We start from the raw sequence: 27,198 nt of genomic DNA, 5'->3' as shown, positions 1-27,198 counted from the left end.
ATATATATGACCATCTGTTATGTCCAAATGTGATTTGTACTCATTCTTTCTGTCCTGATCACTCTTTTTCTCCATTCTAAAATACTTGTCATCTAATTTCTGCCATCTGTGATCTTTCAGGGTCCATGGGCTTGTTAGGTATCTGCATCTATCCTTTTCTCATTTAATCCTATGGCCCTTTGGTCTAAATTCACCCTTTACATTCTGCTTTAAATAAAACTATGTATCAGGTTTTCATGTTTCTGAAGCATTTAACAGCCTTCTTTGAAACAATTATAATTTTCTCATTTTAGTCATTCACATTTTACTACATAGTACATTCTGACAAAAGGGTAAATTGCTCTTAGATCATTTAGTTTATTAAAAGATTAGACATCTCAACATTTGTCTGCATATATTATCTTTCAAAATTGGAGTTAAAATATTGACACTTTAGTATTTATTGAACATTTTGGTTTGTGAGGGTTTCAAATGTATTATGCATACTAGCCATGACAGAGCTCCAGGGATGTAGAAATGTTACCTTCTAATTTTTTAATTTTGAAAATATATTATTTCTTCATTCTTATTTTATGCGTACAAGCATTTTGCCTGCATGTTTGGTGTACCCTCTCTATCTATCTATCTATCTATCTATCTATCTATCTATCTATCTATCTATCTCCAATAGTATACAAAAAGAGGTTGTAGGATTCCCTGAGACTGGAGTTAGAGGTGATTTTGTGTCACCATCTGAGTCCTCAATAACCAAATCAAGACCTCTGGAAGAGCAGACAATGCTCTTAATTGCTGTAGCATTGCTCCAGCCTTTACCTTTTGTAATTTATGAAATTTGAGAGAATTTAAGAAAGTCTCATGGCACATTCTAATATTACTTTTTGTTGAAAGATATTCACTGCTCTGATGGCCAAGAGCTTGAGCCCAGATAGATCAAGGACCTAAGATAAAACCAAATACTCCTTCTTTGTTAAAGAAACAGAGCCATGAAATGAATCCTAATGACATGTTGCTATACTCAGATCAGTGCCTTGCTCAACCATCATCAGAGATGCTTCCTCCTGAAGAAGAACAAATACAGAAGCCCACAACCGGACAGTGTGCAGTGTGAGTAAGAGACCTTGGAACACTCACTCCTAAATGGATTATCAACATCAAATCCCTCTCCTCAGGTGTCAGGGAATTCTGTGGAAGAGGAAGCAGAAAGAGTATAAGTGCCAGAAAGGAGGGAGAATACCGAGGAAAAAAGACTATAACCACAGTAGGACTGACGGACATAGGAACTCACAGAAATGGAGGTAGCTTGCACAAGGCGTGCAAGAGTCTGCCCCAGAAGGGACCCCAGTGCAGAGAGAAGTCAACACAAATCCCATCCCTAATCCAGAAGTTATAGCCAACTGATAACCACAACAAATAAAAATTTAATTCTCTCCAAAGAAGTTTCCCTGGGGCTACAAACCACACTTCAGGCCATGCCCCATGCCCAGCAGTAGATGGACAACACAAAATGGCTTCTAGTTCTGTAGTTATACAGAATTTCTGTTTCTATGAATTTGTGTGTCTCTGTGTCTAAGTATATATCTTGTGCTTTTTCCTTTGCCTCTTTCTCTTCTGTTTGTTATATCCTGTTCCAGTTTGTTTCAATTTGTGTTGTTATTTTATTTTATTATTAAATGCCTGCTTGTTTTCTGAGGAGAGGCAGAAAGTGTGCAGATTTTGATGGGAGGGTAAATGAGGATTATCTAGGAGTAATTGGGAGTGGGGAAACTGTACTCAGAATATATTGTATACAAAAATCTATTTTATTTTATTTTCCTTTTTTCTTTTGATTTTTCATGACACGGTTTCTCTGTGTAGCTTTAGATCCTGTCCTGGAAGTCACTCCGTAAACCAGGTTGTCCTCAAACTCAAGAGATCCACCTGCCTCTACCTCTTGAATGCTGGGGTTAAAAGTGTACACTACCTCCACCTGTCCTACAAATCTATTTTCAATAAAAGAAAAATAAAAAAGAAACCTAAATTTGTATCAATATTCCAATTTTAATATTTCTTGACTCTAAATAATTTATAGAATAAAAGAGATTATAGGATGATTTCAATCCAAAATAATTGATTTCTAAAAATAGACAGATATTAATTAGATTTTCTTTTGCAGTGGCCATTTGGTATAAACTTGTATCTATAGAGGGAGTGTCTGCATGAGCTAATACACTAAGTAACCTATATAAATGTAAATTATTATACAGCAAAACACAGAGAAGAAAACTAATGCCAGTATTTCCTATCATGTTGCTCTGACTCTAATCCTTTGGTCTCCTTTAAACCAGTGCGTTTTAACGCTTGGACCCCACCTGGTGGAGATGCCATTTGGAAAGGCTGTGAGACCTTTAGGAAGTGGAGCTTCATTGGAGAAAACTGGGTATCTAGTGGTTGATTTGAAATTTAATCACCTGGACCCATTTCCTGCCTTCTGTCTGTATCCTGACTGCAGATGGCTACACTGTGATCACTTAAGGAGCCAGCTGCCTTGTCTTCTCTATGATGGACTGTTCCCTTGCTTAAACTGAGTCAAAATACAGACCTTTACATTCCCTCCTTGTCAGATAGCTGGGCACAGGAATAAAAAACGTAACTAATGCTTAAATTAAACAATCAAAACTAAAACTGATTCTTTATAACATCAGAGTCAAATCCTATATAGTGCAAAAGGAATCGGATCATGTCATTGCCTCTAAAACATATTATTAAGACTTGCAGTCTGAGAGTCAATTTGCATGATAGAGGCAGCCACACCCCAGAAGAAACTCATTTAGATTCAGGATTATGGCCAATTTAGTTCTTCATAGAGAATTTCACAATTTTTTGGTCTTGAAAGTTAAATGATTCTACTACTATATTCTGTAAAAATTGGGTCTGGCACTGTATGTCCTTTTCTTATATTATTTGCTTTTTTGAGTTTTTTTTATAATTTATATGTTTATTTCATGTATATTCATGTTTTGTCTGCATCTATATCTGTTTGAGGGTATCAGATGCCCTGGAACTGGAGTTATAGGCCAATCTGAGCTGTCATGTGGGTGCTGGGAATTGAACCCCGAGTTCTCTGGAAGAGTAGTCAGTACTCTTAACCTCTGAGCCATCTCTCCAGCTCTATGCCTTTATGAGTTTTTGAACATAAAAAGACCACATGGGGGAAAACTGCATTAGATAGAGGAAAATTTCAAAAATGGTGTTGACACCAGAAATTTTAAAAACTTACTGATATTGTTTGTATTCCTTAAAAAGGGTATGACACAGGATAAAATGCTTGTTTTTTTTTCAGAAGTGTTTGATATTACAGAAAAATTACAACATTTCTCCCTTCACTATTCCCCCTCCAAACTTCCACCCACCCTTCCCATCTCTCCTTCAAATTCATGGTCTCTTTCTGGATTCATTGCTTAATTTTTATTGCATACATAATGTCTATGCACATACACATTTGTATTTCTAAATACAACCTGCTCAATCTGTATAATGTTATATACAGAGATAGATAGATAGATAGATAGATAGATAGATAGATAGATAGATAGATAAACAGATAGATAATGTTGATTTCAGGCCTGACCTTTTGGTACTGGGAAACCAGTTAGTGTGTTATTCCCTAGGGAAGACCAGATCTCCCCCTCATTTTAGCATAAGAAGCCGCACTCATAAAGTCTTACCAACATGACTGCCCAAACGTGAGCTGAGCAAGGATGACACCAAGAAATATATCGAAATGAAAGGAGCAAAGCATATGAGGCCTCGGGTCTACGTGAAGATCTATAGGTAACTAAAGAAAGCAATTTCAAGATTTTGCCAAAGTTTAGATCACAGACCTCCAGTCAAATTTATTGGGTGAAGCCCATCATGCTGAAGTTTAATGATTTTCTTTTTTAATTTTTAGCTACAGAAGATAGCAATTTACAAATATTAGATTTTTTCACCCCTTCTTCCAAAAAATTAACAGAATGTAGGAATCCTTAAGAAATATTCAAAACATTGCAACATGTAGTGTAATATTTTAAATGATTTTTATAGATTGAATCCAATCCTAAGCATGTGTTTGGACAGTACAGGCATCATCGTTAAATCAGTTTGCAATTGACATTACCAAAACATTTAAAGTAAGCAGCCATCATATACGTTAAAGCAGTATTTACAAGTGGGCTCGAATTGATGTTCATATTTATTCAAATCCACTCAAAATTTCCAGATATGACATTTAAAATGGGTAACAAGATATGAATATGTAATAATTAATACAGAAAAATAACTAGTTCCCCAAAGCAGCCGAAAATCAAGGCAGTGTTATATAATAAAAAATATGTCATTAATAAAACTTTGTAAAGTTTATTTTTAGTAATAATATATATATGAGTTAAAATAGTATATGACTTATCTTAAGTAATTTAACAGGAATAACAACTCAGTGTGGAAATAAGAAAGGCATCATTTTATAATAGATTATTTTGGGTCTGGCTTTATGTTCAAAATTATCATTCTTGTATCTGTTTGTATCCATAGCTTCCCAAATTCTAGAAGTCTTAGTTTACTGATGAAGACACAGACTCAGGGAGACTAAATTACTTGCCCGGGATAAAATGATTTTAAAATAAGTGTGTCTGTAAATCCCATTCTTCCTAACTATGAAATAGTATAAAGAAGAAAGCAGACTTAAAACTCATTACAAATAATGTTCATTGAATATAATACATTTTCTTGTATATATTAGAATTTTAACATGGTAAAAGAAAATCAGTATGTATTCTTGTTTTGGGGATTTTTTTTTCCAAGACAGGGTTTGTCTGTGTAACAGCTCTTACTGTCCTAGAACTAGCTCTTGTAGACCAGGCTGGCATCAAACTCATAGAGATCTGCCTGCCTCTGCCCCCCGAGTGCTGAGATTAAAAGTGTGTGCCACCACTGCCAGCCAGTACATATTCTTGAAGAAGATAAATAAACATATTTAAAACTGTTCATCATTCTGTCACTGCTAGCTTTCTAATGCTTTTATTTCTGGCCACTTATTTTTCATTGGTTTGAAGTATAGGTATAGACAAATGTTTTCTTATAATGCAGCTTCTTGTCAAACGGTTGTTATGAGGTTTAGGGAAGCTAATCAACATAGAATGGTAATTCTGTTTTAGAGAAAGCAATTTCTTGCAATAGTAGGCAATTAGGAAAGAACATACAGCAGGTCAACATGAGAAGCAGATTGGACTGCTTAGCCCTAAATGGGATGTTTATACATTACAGCTTTCAGAAAGGCTCAGGTATCTATGCAGAAGCGGGGATGGTGGAAGAATTAATCTAAGAACCAGGGGTGGTGGTAGATGACCTCAAGGAAATAGTGCTTTCCAGATGCAAAACAGCAGCTAGAAACTCACAGAGATTGTGACAACATTCATAGCACCTACAGAAATCTAAGCCACACAAAAACTCCAGAATGTAAGAAAGGAGGTGTCTATGAATCCACACTTCCTAAGTGAGGAGCTATTGCATAGGATTTCCACTCTGACGGGAGAGGGAATGCTAGTTTCTTCAGAGAAGTGACAGGTAGTATATATGCAACACTCCAGGAAAGGCACCACATTCCAGACAGACAGACAGACAGACAGTCACAGACAGAAAGGAGGGGAGGGGACACAAAAACGAAGTTGCTTGGGTCTGGAGCTTGGGAGAGATCTGGGATGAGTTGGGGAAGGCATACAAATACATAAGGAAAATTCATTGCATGAGATTCTCAAATAATACATAAAATATTTTTAAGTTATGGAAATTTTACACCTAAGAAAGCAATCTAACAATACTACTTTTTAAAAGTGACTTTTTGTCTGCCTTTAGAAAACAAAATAACTTTCCTTATTTCACAAGATCAGCCCTGACTCTCGTCATATTCCACAGCAGATTTCGATCCCACCCACTGCACTGCCAGTCTCTACCATGGGACAATCTACTTCCTGCTGCTTTCCAGAGCAGGTCTCTGTAATGGATGCCATTTCAGCTTATGACTGCTCAGACCTCTGTTCTTTTAGATCTTTTCCACACTGAAAGCCAGTGGCCACAGAGGCACCCATGGCTGACTCCCCTTCTGCAGCCGCATGTTGTTGGGCTATTTTGCAGACAAGTAGCTAGTGTGCCTGGGGGTTCTTCCCTTAGTTTACTCTCTGTTTCGCCTCAGGACTCACTCTTTCAACCTTTTCAGAAAAGACCTATCATGTAAGATGATGGATGTATTCCTGATCAAGCTCACAAAATTATCAGTCCTCCCTCTCCACTATACTATAGGTCACTTTGCATGTTTCTTTCATTGTCTTATCACCAACTACTTACTGCTTGTTATCTGTCCCATTTTCATAAAAATAAGAGTGACAGAATAGAGTAACAGCAGCCTTAAATCATGTCAGACAGATAAATATTTGTTGAGCAAATAAATCAGGATAGGTTTCTCACAAACACATTCTTCTCTGATGGATTCAGAAGGAATAACCAAATTTAAACAAGAAGTTATATAAAAGCTATGATTCAAGAAGGAAAAAGCCCAAAGAAGAAGATATAGTTGAAGAAAATTATAAAAAGGCCACAAGAAAATATAATGTTATTGTTCTCGACTGTGCACTGGAAAAACTGCCCTGTCTGGAGGACAGTGGAGTGTGTTGTTTTAAGTGAATCCAATTCAGAAGGGTTTTTTTTTCTTAACTATTTCCTAATGTACATATAGTCTCTTTCTAGTTCTGCATCCAAAATTCTTCAGATAGTAATTTAAAGTAAATATTGTACTTAATTAATTTCAATGGATTTAGGGAGAAATATGAAAAATGCTGCTAATTTTATGTCATTAATATCTAGGATTAATATTCTAAGGATGGCAATTGATTCATCTATTTTTTCAAAAAAATTATAACTACTTTAGAGCCAATATAACAAGTTTAAAAGATAGGCTTTTCTATCAGGCTTTTGACAGCACCAGTATCAAATGCCAGGAGAAAAATACACACTAGGTCTGTATAATCACTCGTGTGGTACTTATAGTAGAATTCTCTGATACCAAATGATGACACAATAAATAGTGCTTTCCACACCAACAAAACAATGCTCAACAAAAGGACTTGGAAATAAATATGCAACTTGAGAACCTTGCCTTCTTCTCTCCAGTAGCTACCCATGCACATGTTTTGAATGTGAGAGCAAAAATACATGGCAGCAACCTCAACTAAGAATGTCAGAGAAGTCATCTTCAAAAAAAGGTGCTCAGAACTCCTGTTGAGTAAAATTTATGATATGAAACAAAAGTAGAACTTTAGGAAAAGGGGAAAGGATTAAAGCTAAGAGACTGAAAAATGTACTAACTCAGAATGTTTAGACACCCTAAAATAATTCAGTGATGCTTGAACAACATGGTGTTAACTACACTGACTATTCAATTAGTAAATCCTATTCAGAAAACAAAACCATGTTTTTTTCTAATCTAATAAGCTGTAAAGACGTCTGAATATTTCAGAGAGTGAGTAGAAATGAAACAATGGAATTATTTTATAAATGAGCTGTATGAAATTCTTCCACGGTCATAAAGCAGCAAGGAAGCATAGCCACAAATAAGTAACCATGAAGTTGATTGTTGTGTAAAACCCCAGGCTCTGTTTTGGATAGATTGTCTAATATAAGACACAACCATAAAGCAATATGTTTTGACTAATGGGGAGTATCATTGAAATATATTTTCCTCTTAGCACTTGAGCCTCTACAGTCTGTATTATCTAAACAGAAGGAAACAGAGGAAAAGTCCCATACCTAATGAATAACTGTAGAAAGTCGTTTCTTCAAATTAGTACACACGAAGCATCTTTAACATCCTTAAACATCTCTTCCCCAAACTCCCTTTCGTTTAATGGGTGTGTAGTGGGTGCACGTGTGTGTGTGTGTGTGTGTGTGTGTTTTCAACCGAGATGAAGAGCCTAGCTTCACAAATGATTTCACACATTTAATGAGAAATCACAAGTCAGAACAGCTGCCTCATACAAGCTCTAATCCAACATGTGCTATCTCTAACCATGGGGGAAAAAGGGCAACGAACACACATAAGAAGCCTCAAGTGGAATCCTAACCCACACCGGGAAGAACATCGTTTTTCCTATCATATCCTGATAGTTTGAACATGTGCAGAGTCAGACAAAAATGTGTAATTAATACTCCATAAAATTTTAAGAATCTTCCTCTACTAATCGGTCCTCTCAACAAATCCAACAGACATATCTCTCTCATTTGCTGCTCTTATTTCAGATCCTCACACTATTGTTGATGTCTTCAAATGTTGATGTGTAGAAATGTGTGTTAAATGAATGTATTGATGTGTTAAAGATACAAAATCTGATGATCAAAGAAGAAGTCTAGACTGGAGAGATGACTTTTTCCCCCTGTCTTCTCTGACAAATGATCTCCTGAAGAGCATATGGGATTGTAGAAGGAGAAAAGAAATTTTCATTTCAGTCAGTACAGGAACTAAGAGCTGATAATGCAGAAAGCCCTAACCCTTACAGAATTGTTTCTGTCAAGAATTTGAGCCAAATATTACACAGGCAGATAAGGAAAAGGAAACCAGAGAAAACTGAACAATGTACAGATTACCTTTCAGTAAAAATCATTCAATGGGAACACTGAGAAAATATTTCTATTTGCAATAAAATTGATTTCTAATATATAATATTCTTGATGATCAGTTGTTTTTTTTAATTTTTTATTATTTATTTATTTATTAAAGATTTTTGTCTCCTCCCCGCTACCGCCTCCCATTTCCCTCCCCCTTCCCCAATCAACTCCCCCTCTCTCATCAGCCTGAAGAGCAGTTGTATAAATGGAAACCAAGTACATTGTATTGTTTCTCCCACTAGATAAAATAATTGTATAAAATTTCCAAAGGGTTCTTAACCATACAGTTTCTAGTCAAGTTTCTGAAACTTGAAGATTAGCTAAGTAGCAAAACTGTCACTAAAAACAAGTTCAGTACTGAGCACTTATAAAGTTAACTTGGCTCACATATACCTACTTAAATATCAGTATAGGTAATGGGACTTAAATTGATGCAGAGATCCTTTCATTCCCACCCATTTGTCACTGAAAATACAATGAATATTTATAGTAAAGTAAAATTGAAATTTTATTTCTAAAATTAGGATTTAATGAGGATGATGTTGTATAACTGTTAGAATTCAATGCACATATATTGATAAATGAGGACCTGGTAAAACAGTAATGTTCAACAAATGAAAAAATAACTGATAATACCCCATAGAAACACAGGTCATCATGTAAAAATTAAGAGATGCTCTTAGGCCATAGCAGTCACTCTACTAAGTCACTGGGACTAGACTACACAAAAGCTACTCTTAGTTACTCTTTTTGCAGACTGCTGGGTGATGCATAAACTCACGGTTGCCTAAGATGCTGAGAACAAGTGAAGTTATGGACACAGTTCTGAGCAAGACATCTATAAAAACCACTACCCCTAAGGTTGATGAAAAATGGCAAAAGGGGGAGCTAGAAAAAGTAAGTGACTGAAGAGAGGAAAAAGGGCGTAGAGAGACACCATCATTAACTGATAACAGTTGTTGTCACCTCCACTGAACCGGCACAATATTAAACCTGTCCACAATCAGTTTTGTGAGGGGTAGGAGTTCATGACACCCTTACTTCTCCCTACTGCACTATTGAGTACTAATAAATTATCAAAGAGTCTCCAGTCATTGTCTTTGGTTGTTAACCACTGAACCCAGGTTCCAGTGAGTAAACTCCAAACTCACTGCCCAACAGACAGATATGGACAAGTTAAACTCAGTGATTCACAAAATACAACAAAGCAAGAGTGAGATTTGGAATGGAGATACACAAAGATGGGAGAAAGTAGATGCTGATATTGGCAGTATGAATTTCATAGGTGCAAAACTGCCAAATAGAACATTTTTCTAACATTTTAGGATATTTCTTTTAATTGTGTGTGTGTGTGTGTGTGTGTGTGTGTGTGTAAGTGTGCACACGAGTTTGTGCATACGATGCCCTATAGCTGCAGTTACAGGTAACTGTGAGCTACCTACATGGGTGTTGGGAACCAAATTCTGGTCAAGATCAGGATGTACACTTAACCATTGAACAATCTCTTCGGGCCCTCTGCCAAACACATTTAATTAATAAAAAAATTCAAATAGCTTGAGAATTTTTAACACTTTTCTAGATCTTTGTTGCTTTTGCCTTCCTTTGGATTGCTATTTACTTTCCAAATCTCAAATTTCTGAAGAAGGGGAATGGGGACTATTATCAGATGGGTATGCAAGTTTACTTTTTTTTTTAGAAAAAAAAGGAAACAGAACTTTCTGGATTTGGGAGTGATGGTTTCACTGCTCTGTGGTTATCTTGAACACCAGGAAATTGTACATTTAACAGGGAGAATTATGTAGTAAGGGGAGTATATCTCAGTTAAGAAGTATGAAATAAATATAAAATAATATTTCTATCTCTTCTATAAAAGCTAACTGTGAAAGTATTGAGGAAATTGCTCAGTGGCACCTGCTTTTCTCACATGTGTAAATACATATTAAGTGTGAAATATTTTGAAAATGATAATTATCTAGAAATACATTTTAGAAGATAAAACATAAATGTTTTCATTGTAGGAGTGCATACAGGTGATATTCTTAATTAATTATGGAAATAGTTTAATAAGAAAAAACTTTGGCTGCATCTGTACCGGGTGTGGTGGTGCACATCTGTTATCCCTGTACTAGAGAAGCAGACGCAGAGGCAGAAGGATATCTGTGAGTTTGAACCACCCTGGTCTAAAAACTGAATTTCAGTCTAGCCAGGACTACATAGTGAGACCCTGTCTCAAATATACATATATGTTGGACATATGAATATCCATACATACGCATATTTACAATTATACATGTATGAATACTATCCTTTTTCAGTTGCATACGTATTTTTAAAAATCTGTTAGTGTTTACATTCTTTTTATTAATTTTTAAGATTGGCCACTTGTAGAGCTTCTGTTATTCTTTTTTATATGGCTGGTTTATAAATCAAATTTAATTTGAATACATAGCTGATTTAATGAATTACAATAAAACTTAAGTGTTTGTACTTTAGTGTGAAAATTATCTCTTCCACCTAAATGGTAAACACTGATGAAGACAAGTGTGCACATAGAAGCACCCTGACTTCTGTCTCGGGAACATGAAACTGTATTTGAAGCCCAGAATGAAATACATTTTATCATGGAAGTCAAGGACATAATTAAATAAATTCAGTATCCATATTTTACAGGCCATTCTCCTTCAGCTCCTACCCACACTAAGTCTCTATGTAGAAAAAAAAAAAGCTTCAAAGAATGAAACCTGTTGCTATTTCAAGAGCTTTCGTATTCCCTGTGAGGACCAAAGCATGGGCTTTGTGTTCGCAGAACTAATGCCATCCTAGGTAGGCATTAGAGACTTTTACAAAAAGCACATTTGTAAAATGTCTTTGACACTGTAGCCAGCATGTAAGCAGTAATTTATATTAACATTTTACTGTTACTGAGAAATACACATTTTTAATTAACATTTAATCCTCTCTATAAAAACACATTTGAACTTTTATTGTTGTGCATTATTAAATAAACAACTTAGCATGTTACATACAAAGAAAAAAGTTTCAATATTATAAAAGAAAAAGTTATTTCTTGAACTTCCCATCACAGACAGGAGCATCGTCTACTTTTCTCAGTGTTTGTTTCCTGTCATGAATATTCATTAAAACATATCTCCCTATGTATGGTATAGTGATTGAAAAAAACTATTTTATTTAATAAACAAGGTAGCAGTTAAAATTAATACAACTGGGAATTTTGGTGAAAAAATCTGTATTTCAGTTTGTAGTTAAGTGGCAAATATAAAAAGTAATCAAGCATACCACTGTATTACATGGAACTACTCATAATGCAGGATCTGGTACACAACTCATATTAAGAGGATTTACATTGGCTTTAATAATAAATATATGCCTTAATTGATACAAACTACCTCAGGAAATAAAAAGAAACAGTGCCTTGATTGCCTTGCTTTATCTCTGCTGCAATATCGCTTATACCAATTTTACATTTTAATTGCAATAACAATTCATAAGAGATCATACATTATTTAGCAGTTGAATATTTATCTTCATCTTGGTTTAGAACCATACAAGGGAAGTAGATTTATGGAAGGCTCCTTCTTGTTAATATTTTTTAGTGAAAATATCTTATAGTGAAATATTTTATATATAAAAATATAGTTAATATTTTATAGTGAAAATCTATACTGATTAACTAATTTTGGAAAAGAATCCAGCTCTACATTCTGCATCGGAAGGCAGTTGGTTTCAGCCTTTGAAGAGAATGATACAATGTGGTTTACCAATATTTGGTGTAATGTAATATATTAATTATATATTAATAACAAATCTTGGGTCATCTCCCAAGTCACCAAGAAGAAAGTGATTACTGGACCTGTTTACATAAAATATTTTAAAGTACAATGTCTTGAAATTCAGACATACAAATTTTGAAGTAATGTCTCCTACTTTAGTGTACAAATAATACTTTACTAGATTAGTATACTTTAGAATATGTTCCTTTTAATTGTAGTTTTATACATTGAATTAATCATCTTTTTAATTAATGTGCATTGAAATTTAAATCAATTTTTGGTTTTCTGGAGTTAATTCTGATAAGGAACTATCACTGCTATTCTTTAACTCAAACCAACAACACACTGTTCATAACTTTGAACAAGGAGGATATGCTGTAATTGATATCATAATTTATAATCTATTCTAGATGATTCTTCAGAAGAGAAAAACATTGAGCTGGAAGGTTATCATCAAAAATAGAACACATCAACTAATACAAACACAGCTTTCTCCTCCCTGTCTTTTTCAATCTGGGTGGAATAATCACTGCATAACTACACAGGCTCTGCAAGTCTTCTCAGAGATGCAGTTGTACTGAGGCGACTCTGAACTGCTGCCTGTACATCCAGTACTGGGTTCAGCAGCGATCGAATTCTCAATGACTCTGCACCACTGTTTTAAACTACAACTTGAAGAAAGCTTCTTTTTAAGCCATAGAGAGAAAGCAGAGAAGCAAAGAGAGACTCTTCTCACCTTTTATGTCATTTTATTTTACAGTTCACACAAAGGGTTTGTAATTTTACTAATCCTCTACTTAATGAATTATATGAAGTGTAATTATTAAATGGGTGTTTTTTTTCTTTTCCTCCACCTAAAACTGTTATTTTTTTTGATAATACCTTCTTAAATAGCCTATTTATATTTGATAGAAATTTACTATGTAATTCAAACTGGTAATTTTGACTTTATACTATCATTATATTCATAATTCATTTGCCTCTGCCTCCTGACTGCTGAGATTCAGACATGTGCCATCTCACTTGCCTTTGGTTAAAAATATCTTAAATAGCAGTGATCAGTTTATTGTAATTATAGTAAGTTTAGCCTTCAGAGACTAGAAAACCAATACCAGATACAGTTGCTTACATTTATTCTGTGTATAAAATTATAATTTTCTTATAAAATTTTATTAATAATAATTGGTGGTTCCATTCAGTTATTGGGTGGTTAGTGTATGAGATATACAGAATCCATTGTTTTCTTTCCAAGTATTTGGGGTACACAACAGTACTAGTCCCATTCTACAGATGAAGAAACTAATCCATAATATATTACAAAATCAACTTGTGTATATATATATATACATATATATATATATATGTAAAATACATGTAACATATACTTTACTATTTTAGAATTCACTAGCAATAGAAATGACAAATAACTAAAATAACAGAATTTTATCTAATATTAAACTTTAAAATCACAGTAAAAAATAATTGAGAATGTAATAGAATATGACACATTCGATATCATCAAGAAAATTTCAAATTTATAATTAAAATATATCATTGAAAGAAATAACATGAATATAAAATATAATTTTGTGCACGTCTTTGCAAACATATCTCTTTTACCAAAAGGGGCAAAAACATAGACTATGACAATATCTATTTTAATTATAATGTTTTTTAAATATTTTGGGGTAATTGTTATAAAATAATTTATAGAGACTTTTCTATGACCTAGATTCAATACCTTAATGTATCTATAAATTATGATAATTCTGGGTAGAAAAGTTTGATTTGTTAGTGACAACATGATTAAATGACTTTAAATAATGAAGAGTTCAAAATCCCAGCATAAATTGCCAAATCTAAATTTAATTTACTGAGGAAGTGAATGTTAAATATGAATCAATGAAGCAAAATTAAAAGTATAAACAAAATCATGTAATTTTGACAATGACAAAATGTCACACTGGAATAAATCAAGCCCAAATGCAATATGGAGAAACGAGGCTTACTTGTTGCTAGGTATTATATTAATGGCAGGAAACCCAACTATAAGTAGATGACCTTTCCATGGAAATGTCTCAAGTGCAGTCATAGTGGCTGCTTCAGAGTCTGGCAAATTGAAATTAATATTGTGCACATTCAGCAACACTAGGAAACATCTTAGACAAGGAACCTGTTGCGCATCAACAAACTGTTCTAAAAGTTGAGAAAAAGAATGCATTCTCCCTCAGAAATTCACTAATCCACAGACTTAAGGCTGTATGCCTACAAGAGGCAAATTTTAAGTAAACACTTATTGAAAAGACGTCTTAAAATGAAAATTTCTTTTTCTTCCAACAACCCATCGCATCTGACAAGCAGTTCTATTACTCAGGGAACATATCTCAAAAACTAATTTCTACCTCATAATGCAGTGGTTAAAAGTAATAACTATTTTCTTTTTCATGACTTGTGAGTAAATGATTTCGGTTTGACCCAGCTTGCTAACTGCTTCATCTGCTTCCCACAGTTGAGGTTATTCACAAAACTATAATTATCATGGCTCAATTGTGTCGGGAGTCTCAGGTGGGCTGATCAATGTGCCTGGCTACTGGTGCTGGAAGCCATAAAGGCCACTGAACTCGAGAGGGACCTGAATAGAGGGTTCCTTTGCATGTTAGGAACGTGTTCCCCGAGGTACTAAAAAAGTGAGAACCACGTGGTCTTGAGATGACTAGGTTGCAAACTATTCTCTACCACCTCCGCTATACCTCAGCCCAAAGTAAGCCAGTTCTAACTCAAGAGGGAATGGAGCGAATTCTCACTAAGATTAGAAAGACTTCGGGGACATTGTCATTCCATCAGGGGGAAAGACACAGATTCCAAAGGAGGACACACCAGAGGATTGATTCCAGAGATGATATGCCCCGAAAATGTCTAGAATTTATAAACAGACTTTGACAAATATATCAGACATAATCATTCAAGTTAAGGAAACAGATTTAAGACTAGACTGTACTCTGGCTTTGCCACAAAGAGAAGGTAATAGGAGTAAAACCTATTTAAACACTAATTAAAGATGGCCTCGATGCCTGTACTAATCTCGGGAAAAGGGAAAACAGAAGACAGGGGGAATGCGGGGCATGGGGACATTTTAGTGACAGATTATCATTTCTAAATCTTACCTCATCCTAACATTGCAAAATTATCTGATTTTTTATGTCCCTGGGAATAAAGTTAATAGGGAAAAATATCTATTAATTACCTTTGGCAAAGCAGTTAGTCTACAATAGCTGGAAATGCTCTTTTAGAGTTGGGAATTTGGAATTATAAAGGTTTAAAGGTATGTTTTAGTATATATTCATATCTTAGACTCAGTACAAAATTGCTGATGCTAGAAAATTATAAATCCCCTAATATATAACTATAAAGTCTCTGATAAGCATACAAATATCAAATTTGGCAGTTTATGAACTGATAGAAAAAGCAAAGGAAATAAAGAATTTGGGGTATATTCAAATATGACCTCTTCCAAGAAGGAGGTTGGAGCACATACATGAATAACTGTTACCAAACTATTATGAGAGATAGGATATAAGGGAAATCCCCCAGACATAGAAGCCTTTGCCCCTTCTTTAGAATTAGAAGAGCTTAGCTTTGAGTTTTAACCTCATCTATTAGCTGTATACTATGGCCATCTAAAATTAAATTCTCTGAGTTTCAGTTTGAATGTCTAAAAAATGGAGTTGCTCACAATGAAGCTGTAAGTTTACTGTAGGAAGTGGAAGTAAAACTCAAGAGCAACTGATGTAGGATGCCTTCTCAGAAGAAAGTGAGCAGAATGATAGGACTATGTGATGATGCAGTCATCTGCTACATCAAACCAAAGATACGTTGGTATCTTTCACTGATATCCTTGTAAGACATAAGACGGGAAAGCACACATGCTGTGTCAGAGGAAGCCTTAAGACTTAGTCTGAGGCTCTCATATTCAACAGCTGTACAAATTCTTAGTTGTAAGTTAAAAAGTGAAACAGAAATGAAAGAATTAATGTAAATTGCTAAGAGTATGCAATGAACTGGCCTCTGAGGACCCTTTGCAATCACTAGCATACACAATGGAGACAGGGAGACATTAGAAAAAGATTAACTATATTTACGCTTGATGTGTCAATTTTGATAACTATTTACATTCACATTATATTTAAAACTTTTTAAATAAAAAAATCATTTTAAGCATAATTCCCCCAAAGAATAGTATGCAAGATTAGAATCAGTAGTCATTATCTAAAGACTGGTTCTTCAGGGATGTCAGAAAAAGGGAGGTTTACTGTACTTTCCTGCATTCAACTTCTCTCACCTTGTTAGAAAACAGTTGATTTCATCAGGAAGCTGAAAAATCTGCATGGAGCTTAGATGTTGATTTTATTTTTAAAAGAACATGCAAACAAATTAATATTCTAAAATTAAGACACCTAGGTCTGGCAGTAGATTAAAAGGCAAAGATGAGATTAGCAACATGATTCTTTTTGGACTAGGTTTTTCTCCATGAAACAATTTCCTGTTGCTCTAGACTATAGTTTCTCCAGTGTAGCATCTACTCCATGGTGACAAATGTCTTATGAGAGACAATGGTTAAGATGTAATTATGTTTTGTTTTATTTTTTGGTTTTCAAGACAGGGTTTCTTTGTAGTTGTGGTTCCTGTTAAGGATCTCCCCATCTCCTCTGTAGACCAGGTTGACCCCAAACTCATAGAGAACTGCTTGCCTTTGCCTCCCGGGTGCTGGGATTAAAGGCATGGGCCACCACCACCTGACTGATGAGAGTTTTTATGCATGTATTAAATAGCAAATAAATAATCATTAAAGATTAGAAAGAACATATTTGCAGCCATTCTTCTTTTTCTCAGAAAGGCCCTGATACATCCAGTTAAACAACTTAGGAGTTGTTTTTGCTCTTAAGAAATATTTATTTATTAATTTGTTTTTTCGAGAGATATTTTTATGTGCAGTGATGTTTTGCCTGCTTGCATGTCTGTGTAGGGGTGCCAGATCCTCTGAAACCAGAGCTACAGACTGTTGTGAGCTGCCATGTGGGTGCTGGGTTTGAATCTAGGTACTTCAAAAAGCACCATAGCTCTGAACTGCTGAGCCATTTTTCTCTATATATATATGGAGAATATATATATTCAAGACAGGGTTTCTCTATATGGCTTTGGCTCGCCTTGAACTCTAAGAGATCCTCATGCCTCTGCTTCCCGGGACCTGGAATTAAAAGTAGGCACCACCACCACCCAGCCATGTTTCCTGTCTTTCTCTACTTCATTGTTTTATATGGTGCTTGTGAAGAACACCATCATAACTTGTCAATGGGGAGGGTAGGAAATATTTAAGTAACATGATCATTATGAGTAAAGCAATTAATTGGAATGTTGAGGAAGTAATCTCAGGTTATCAAAGCCTAAATTCAGAAGAAGAAATACATTTCATCTCATGACCACCTTAGACGTATGTATAAATGGGCTCGAAGGTTCTATTCAAGTTCAGAAAGAAGAAAGGTACATGAGTACAAGATTGGTGTCTCTCTTCTTTGTGCCAAAGTCAAAAGTAAAAATGATGGCCACACTGAAATCTGAATTATTTGTTGGAATTGATTCTGCATTTCAGTGAAATGTGGAACAGACAAACCCGAATCTGTCCCAAACGTCTGTTCAATCAATGAGACTAACATTGCTGAGCACAAAATGTAAAAAGATTAACAGCAATAAAATGAAAATATCCCTGACTTGTGTGTTTATAAGCAAGGAAATTATGGGTTTGAGGGTCCGAAGTAATTCAGCTCTAATATTTCAGGTACTATTATCAGCAATAAGGCATTCCATGTATAATAATACCTTTCACTATGCTAAAATTAATTAAAGGCTAAAGGTTGCCAAAATTTTACATCAACCTAAACATGGCATTATGACAAATGAACAGAAATATAGAATAATAACTTTCAGTGAAGTGATTTTAAAGTTATTAAAAATACAGGAAGTTAGTCAAGAGAAAGTTGGCAGGGAAGCTTCAAACTCTTTCAAAGAACATGTCAAGGAAATTAGAAGATCCATAGTTCTGTGTCTTTCATATGTCAAAACATATTTCGGTATAAAGGATTTGGGTAGATCATGCACTGACCAGTGATCAATTTGGAGAACATAAGATTTCCTAAACCTGGGCAAACCTTCTGTTTTGCACCTTCTGGTTGGCTTCTGAACACATGGATCATGGTAACCCTGGTCATCATGACTGCATAGTTTCATTCTTCCAATCATAGGATTTAAAGCCTTCCTCTTACCTTTATTATTCCTTTCTTAGGCTGATGATAACTAAGGATGAGAAAGTCACAATCATAATGAAGACACCGAAGTGCCTGATGTATGGTAACACGGAAGCTGTTAAATAGTTCTAGTCTACAGCCATATCAGCTCATTTTGTGAGAACAGTGAAGTTCAGATACATTAAGCAGGTTGCGTTTTAGGTTGTACAGGGCTAACAAAAATAGCAAAAACTCAGATTTCACTGTGATAACCACGGCATAAAACCAAATGCTCCAGAACACAGCTATGATCTCCCAGTCTGCCCCCCTCATACCTGCAAAATATACTTCAAAGAGGACCAAATATCAGTTAGTTAAAAAATGTATCTCAAACGTATGTGTGTAGCTTTCTTGATTTAAGACACTCTGTTCACATGGTCACGGTACAATGTGCTTCCTGATTATCTCCCATAATTCCCATAAATAACATGACATTTTCAGTTTTAAATTAGATATAATTGTATTGAATAGGTCATAGCAAATTTAAAAAATCTGTGACTATAAGTGTTACGAGGAAATATCTCTATGCATAATAAAGCATCAGTATAAATTATAGGCTTTCTAATTTTGCACATGCATACATGCAAACGATTTTATTTATAAAATAACAAATACAAAAATAAAGAAGGTTGCTATACTGTGTGCATGAACACTTAATTAAAACATTCAATATTTTAAACAAAACCATTTTGTTAATAAATTTACATGACTGTGTAGTTTTATGATATAGACATATTTTCATTTATATTTTATAAACCTGTTGCTATTTTTATGTTTTTTAGTAATATGTATCACTCATTTTGTATTTTCAAATATGTAGAAAGCTGACTCTATTAAAAAGTTCATATATACTATAATATTCCCCCTTTTACATGATATGGTCAAAGTCTTCCAAGTTCTATTAATATTCTTTTAATCATAAATTTATTGATTTTTTTAAATATAGCAGATATATTAAATTGTTAAAGCTGTTTCTAATAAATATATTCTTTCAATTAATAGAAAAAAATCATAGAGAAAAATACTTCATTTCATACCACTAAGAGCTAGCTTTAATATCGTTAATATGGTTCCAATAATAAATCACTTTAATATAATTATTCTGTAGTTTTGGAGGTGAAGTCACTGAGGTCCAGGAAAATCTATTCCAAGACAGGAAATGAGACTGGGGTGAACTCAACAGCAGAGTGTGTGCCTAGCATGATGAAAGCTCTTCTTGGTGTGAAGAAGTCAAATGTGAAGGAATCTAGGGAATTAATAAAACGGTCCTTCCTGGGCTATTAGCACTTCATCAATAGAGCTGAAAAGATCAAGGAGACTAGATGAAGATAAGCAAAACAGTTTGGCTTCTGTTCCTGTTTAAATCAAACATATTCGTTGTGATGAAGAATATCTTGAAATAGTGTTACTTTTTTCAAACATTTCATAAAAATCCAGAAACTTTTCCCAACATTTGCTAAAAGCACTCTTAACTTTAATCATTTGTCTTATTATGTCCTTTCTAGGGCCTTTTATGTAGTAAAATCTGAAAAATAGATTCAATTTTATTTCCAATTCCTGCCATCATGCTTCACAGAGACTGTAACATTAATTCTAAGAAACTCTAATAAAAGTCTTAATAATGTTTTCTGAAATTCACTGTATGTGTGTATATGTATGTATATATGCACATATGTGTATATGTATATGTGTGAATATAAACATAATCATATATGATAATTTTATATGATTATTATATGTAATATATCATATATAGTATACCTACCAAGGAGGTTCAAAAAAATATAAGATATAGCATGTGATATATTTCTTTTACATGAATAGAATGAAAAGAATTGGTCATGTGGCCCTTTCCTCTATAATCTTGGGAATTACTATGTAGCAAAGAATTTTCCCATGTAACCTTGTAAGTTAAGACATGAACTATTAGCTTCAGACAAATGTTATCAATAAATTTTGCAGCTTAAATATTAAAGTCTGTTCATGAACTTTACTTGGCATCACTACCCTGATAGTACATTTATATAACCATGTAATTATGTTGTAATTTTCAATCACTTGTTACCTTATCATTCATAATTACTATTAGATTGTCATATAGCTTAGCAAAAAGCCTTCTGTAAGAATAGTATCTACCAGAATGATCCAAAAGTATTAAATATAGTATCTACTTTTTCTGAATAAAGTTCTTGTTTCCTCTTTACTTATGGAGAGCTTCAGAGTGCTGTACAATTTAGGGTGATAGAGTATAGTAAAAAATGGTTGACCTCTATATTGAAAACATAAGAGCTTATTAACTTCACCATACATACACCACATAACGTGTAGCTTACATTTCCTTAGGTTCTAAGATTTAAGGATGACACAGGAATGAGAATGTGAACAGAAATTATCGAGACTTAACTGTGTATAAATGTCACTGAAATGATTTAACAAAATCTGTTAGTCGTCTATCTTAGAGTCACACCCATATGGTGGAAACCTACATTTTAATCCTTATTCTTCCATGAAACCTAAAGCTTAGAACTATTTGTATTGTACCAAAAAAAGTAAAGAAACCCTGAAAAAGTGCCAGTATGTTCCATTTTTTTTTTACTAAAAAAATCACTAGAATAAAGCAACAGGTTAGCAAGCTAATTCTATAAAAAAAATTTCAAGTGATTTCTTCTTCCTCTTACTTCAATATTAGCTAAAATGCTTCCGATGTTTTGTGTATGAATGAAGTCCTGAGGAGTTGTTGTGAGGTTGTTCCAGGCTCAGACAGAAACAGGGTTAGAGAAATGCAAGTATCTCATCCTGACTATGTACCAGCAAAGCAAGACAGTCAGCAGAAAGCTTGCTCCCAATTTCACCAGCTAGAAAACTCAGCAAAACCACCAAGCCAAAAGTGCTTCAAGCAGCAGTGCCCTGGCTTAAATGGACAAAGGAAAATGATATTCCTTCCAGGAGATGCAGGTGGGTGAAACATGGGACTGTGCTTAAATTTCAAATCAAAGGAGGACACTGCTTCCACATCAAGAATCTACTGAATGGCAGGAGAGGAAAAGATAACGTTAAAAAACAGAAAAAAGTAGGGGCGGGGCAATCCTTCGTCAGATCACTACATCTCTTCTGATTCTCTGGAGGAAAAAGAAAGAAATTACCTGTGACTACTTTCAGGGAGAGACATGCACAGATGAACAAATTAGTATGTGAATCACATATCAGAACTGAAATGTGTGAGCATATACATGGATGCATTATATTTTTAATTAAGAAAAAAAAAAGGTATGTGGAACACAGAACACAGGTCTTGTTCAAGGTCATTCTTTACCAAACAAAAAAAAGGGGAATCACTAAAAGACATCTTCTAGAGGAGGAAAATCTGGTGACAACTCCTTTAAAGCTGAGGTACTTCTCTATAGTCCTCTATTTCCCATTCTTTTCCTTACAGGAATGACTAAGAACTGATTTGTAAAAGAGGAGATTTCTGCTGGGAAGTTTTCTATTAATACCTTAACCCCTCAGCAAGCCAGGATACCTCTGCCTTGGGATAATGTCTAGCCAGGGGGGTGGAACCCCATCTCCAACTCAGTTTTAGCTAGTCTTCCTCCCTCCCTCCCTCCCTCCCTCCCTCCCTTCCTTCCTCTCTCCCTCTCTCCTTCCTTCATACTGCTAAAATATCTGTTTCCTTATATCCCCAAAAGGGACCTTTAGAACCTGAATCACATCACAATGTATGTATGTTCAAGCTTCTGAGGATTCAAACTCTGTTTTATGGCTTTGTCTGTCTTTCCTGAAAATGGGTTCACAAAGATAAGAAGTGACCTACAAAAGAGAAAGTCCAGTGAGAAAAGACGAAGGGAAGTTAAACCGAGATGGGAAAATATTTATCTTTCCAGCACCAACATTCTTCAGCGGAATTTTAATTTTTTTAGTCATCTTCTGGGTATGTATGAGTTATTTGCTTACAAGTTATGAGATGTCTACCACGTAAATCAGCTTTGTATGTAGCTTTGCATTAGTGATAGATTTCAAATAAATTCACTAAAAATAAGAAAAGAGAATTGATGGGAAATCATCTTTAATACCTTCAATTAATGGATTTGGTTTTTGTTTGTTTGTTTCATTTTGTTTCTGTCCGTTGTTTGTTTGGTGGTTGGTGTATTTTCCTCTACACCTCTTGAATGTAGGCAATGGGATTTTTTTCTTGCCAGTCCTCAGACAGTAAGGATTTTCTTACTGACAGAGTTGAGTGAGCATCTATATCTTTCATCTGCATTGAAGTTAAACACTAAACCTGTCTAAAAAGTGACTCTCCTAGATCTCATATTTGAATATAAAGTGAAGATTAGTTGATTTCATGTGCTATTGCTTTAACTGAAGGCAAAACGAGGTTGCAAATGATCTGATGGAACCTAGGAGAGCTTGAGAAGAGAAAAAGGAAACAGGGATCTAGGAAATACACATTTGGTATCAAGGTTTCAGTCCCGATAAATCATGCAATGTTTGAACGTCAAACATTTTTTTTTTTGTAGCTAGCTCCCATAATACGTTCTTGAATACTCATATGAAGGGGAGTAGTAAGGGGCTGTAGTCATAATAGGTGGTCAAACACCACCGCCCTACTCAACTCCCATTTCTCTTCACTCAGACCTATGCAGCCACCACAGCTACAATGCGCCCCACTGTCTGCCAGGGTGCCTGCTGAGCTCTCGGGCCCCGCCCCAAGTAGTGTCAAAGCAGACCTGCCAGCTGCAGTGGTGGAGCCCAGCCCCCAAAGCCTGCTGCAAACACGGCCTTGTAGCACCACCACTCTGCAAGGGCTGCAGCAGCAGCCGAATCTCCGCTCTAGAGCAGGATTTGAGGACATCGGCGGCGCGCAGGGACAACTAGAGCAGCTACCCATTAGCTTGTAATCTGCAAATGCCATCATATGGATATCTATAGAAACGAAGGGAATTGAAGACAACCAGGCAGTCTCCCTACACTTCCTAAACAGCTCTAGCAAACAGAAGACAGCATCCCGTACTCTGTTCCACCTCCATCAGTCGGTGCCTGTCTCTGCCTCATATATTGGTGAACCGGGGGACCCACCAGGCCAAACCTCTGTGGAGTGCTGCTGCCACCCGGCAGCTTCTCAAAGCGGGAGAGAATCCAGCACTCAGCTGAATTTTTCAGACCATCTTCACGATGGAATTAAACATTGATGAGACTACTTTGGAAGTGCTTTATGTTGTTAATTCAAATGCCCTGGAGAAAGAAGAGAAATTTTCTGTAGGGAACAGGCAACTGTGGTGATCGCGGAAGACAGAATGAACAAGGCGCAAAGATAGGGGCTTTGGAAGTTAACTAAACGTGTTCTGCCTCCTCGCAAGAAGGGAATCTCCATTTTCACACATCAGATCCAGTATGTTAATAAGACAGTCTCAGATCCAGCCTGGTTTTAAATCAAAGCACTGAAAGGAATTTTCAAAACACCTATTGTACACAAACAACAAACACGGGAACACAAGCTTCTGTCCACACCCCCCACCCCGAGATAAAGCAGGAGGGGCCAGGACTGATGTTGTCAGTGGGGCTGGGGCTGGGTGGTGGCTATTGGTTTTTGGCCTCGTTCTCCTAGACATAAAAACGACTTCTTTCATGCATCTATTCTGCTACATCAAACCAAACCCTGGTAGTTAAACACCTCCACTCAATACACACCCTTGACAACGAATTCTTTCCCATGCTAAGCAAGTCCCAAGAAAACTCCATTTCACATCAAAGTCTCCAGATGCATAATTCACAACTATTAAAAAGATTGCACACAACAGAGGAAGGAAAACAACCAGGTACAATAAGTAGAAAGGTCAGGGGGAGAAAAAACATAATAATAATAATAAATATTTGATAGATGTAGGGGCGGGGAAACAAACACCGGATCTCACTCCAGTATCTGGAGGTTGGATACCAAATGGTCCGCAGCAGCCATAGCCTAAAGGAAACATGAACCATTCATCTCTGGCACCTTCAGACAGGTTCAAAAAGACTGGCCCTTTTCAAAAACTATCCTCAGGCTTGATGCATTCATATATCTCTACGTTTCACTACCACATTAAGTGTTCAGGTATAGGCTTACATTCTATGTACCGGGAACTGCATGCCCCCTCGCTGAGCAAGCGCCCTTGGGTACCCAACCCTTGCTAATGATTTTCAAAACATTAATAAGTAAAGTAGCCTGCAATGCAGATATGATGCTAGAAACAAGCCCTTAAGGAAAGTGGGTGAGGCAAGTAGTCCTTCATTGTTACCTGGTGCCTCTAGGGGGAAAGACGGTCATAGGAGGACTTTCTGCCCGCAGGTAAGATCCAGGCAAGGTGGCTCCAGGTGGTTTTCACGGTCGTGCTGGGGTCTGGCTCATCACTTCGCTGCCCTTTGCCATAGTTCAGCACCCGCATCCTAGGGAGTCAGAAAGGTGGCTTCTGCCACTGCCGCCACTGCCCGCAGGTCGCACTGGGTGGGGAATCAGCGCAAATGGCCCCATGAAACCGGTGGCTCCGCGCCCGGGGAGCGGGCAGAAGCAGGGCGGCCGCGCACACACAGAGACACGCTCACACACACTCACACATTCTCAGCCGGGCGCGCGCGCACTCACACTTGCACAAGCACTCCCAGCACCGCATCCGGAAGGAGAAACAGTACCGGTCCTTCTTAAGATCCACTCGCAAAGCCCACCAGCCCACCAGCAAAGAGAGCAGTCTCTTTCTCACATAGCCCTTGATCACGTTTCCTTCAAGTTCTCCTGCAGCCCAAATCCTTGGAATTCAGAAGCTGGTGACATTTCGCTGGGGAGTAAGGGAATCCTGGAAGGGCAATGGAAGCGTCGGGGGTTCCTTACGCAGTTTGAAAAGCAATCCTCATTACCTTGTTTATACAGTAAACCAGGTGGAAGTGCTGAAGTTTGGGCTTCAAATGTTGTGGACAGGCACGTTCATATTCTTCTGACCAATACAGGAAAGCCAAGGTGCAGGGAAATAAAACAGCTGCAAGACCCTCTCTTGACCTTGCGATGTACCTGGAAGCTGGCTAAAACAGCTACTTTCCAAGCCTCTGGATTAAGTAATCCACACACCTGGCTCCAGAGCCCAGCAGTCGCCCGGAATCCAGCCAGGAAAACGGATCTGGACGTCCTCCGCGCTCTGCGAGAACCTGGGCATGGAGGGGCATCTCTGAGTTAACACATTTGCTTCTGGGCAGTTGGAAAAAAAAGACTGTCAAATGCATCCGATAGGAGCGCACACATACACAAGCGCACAAACACACACAAACACACACGCAGCTAGCTGGAAAGCGGCTTAGAGAACATCAGAGAAGCACCAAGATGACTTGAAAAGGTGGAAAACGTCCAGGTTTGTGCCGGAAAAAGGAAGGGAGCTGGGGGATCCCGAAAGTCTTCTTAGATCTTTCAATATTCATATTTCTATATCTTCCCCCTTTTTATTTCTCGTTTTCAGAATGTTTCGTGGATCTGCCCCACCCCCGTCCAGTTGCGCCCTTTTTCCTGGTATAACCGACCATGCAACATGAATTACATGGGTAGATTGGGCTCACAGCTCCCAAAGTCAAGAATCCCAAGGACCAGCTAGCTGAGAAGCCATTCACATCTTCAAGGAACGAAGAAAAGCACACACGCACACACGCGTGCACGCACACACACGAGTGCATACACACACTCACACACACACACACACACACACACGCACAGAGACACAGGGTTCCGGCCGCCCTGCACACGCTCACCGCCTCCCTGCGCCGCTGCACACAGCGCGGTGGGCGCCCCTCCCGCTGGCGGAGGCGCTGGGGCGAGTCCACAGCTCAGGCGCGAGGCTGAAAGCTGCGGTCGGAGATCTCAGTCGCCGCCCGGGCAGGCTTGAAAGAGCCGATCCCCAGCGCTGTGAGAGCGGACAACACCGGCCGCCTGGACCGGAGGAGCTGCGCTCCGCGCTGCAGCATGGAGGCGGCTGCGCGGCGGCGGCGGCGGCGGCGGGCGCGCGGCCGTGAGCCCGTCCCTAGCTGCAGTGACGAGAACGGCCGCACCTCCCAGACCCCTAGAATCAGGCTACACCCCAAGCCGGCGCTGCCGGGCTCTCGGCCTCTGTGACTCCCGGCTAGACGTGTTATTCGGAGAACCGATTTACCGCTGGCGGGAGGAGAGGGCCAGCGCTGTGCCTACAAATCCCCTAGCAGAGGAGGCGCGGGGGCGTTGCAGGCGGGCGGGGTTGGGGGAGGGGAATCGGCGGAAAACCCGAAGGAAGAAAGCGAACTTCAGGGGCATCCCTCGCCTCTGTTGGAAGTGAACTGCTGATCTGATCCAGCACAGTGGGGATGCTCAGGGATTAAAAGAAAGGTGTCACCCTGTCTGGCTGTGGCTGCTA

At 37.2% G+C, this 27,198-nt stretch overlaps 1 protein-coding gene across 4 annotated transcripts in view; it reads right to left on the bottom strand.

Annotated features, from left to right (window-relative positions):
- Positions 1 to 26,980, bottom strand: part of Lrfn5 (leucine rich repeat and fibronectin type III domain containing 5) — a 256,920-nt gene extending 229,940 nt beyond the window's left edge. Inside the window, exons 1-2 of one of the 4 annotated variants that reach the window (XM_026779129.1) lie at positions 25,688 to 26,980; positions 25,075 to 25,222 (exon numbers count right to left, since the gene is read on the bottom strand). The gene's annotated coding sequence lies outside the window, so the exon portion shown is untranslated. Of the gene's footprint in view, positions 1 to 25,074 lie in introns of all 4 variants that reach the window. The other 3 variants (XM_005343115.3, XM_026779124.1, XM_026779132.1) reach the window with 3 other exon arrangements.
- Positions 26,981 to 27,198: the final 218 nt, after the last annotated feature.

This window comes from Microtus ochrogaster, chromosome 1 (assembly GCF_000317375.1).
Source record: "Microtus ochrogaster isolate Prairie Vole_2 chromosome 1, MicOch1.0, whole genome shotgun sequence".
Lineage (NCBI taxonomy): Eukaryota > Metazoa > Chordata > Mammalia > Rodentia > Cricetidae > Microtus > Microtus ochrogaster.
The sequence above is the reverse complement of the archived record's forward strand: the minus strand, read 5'-3'. Positions and strand labels throughout refer to the sequence as shown.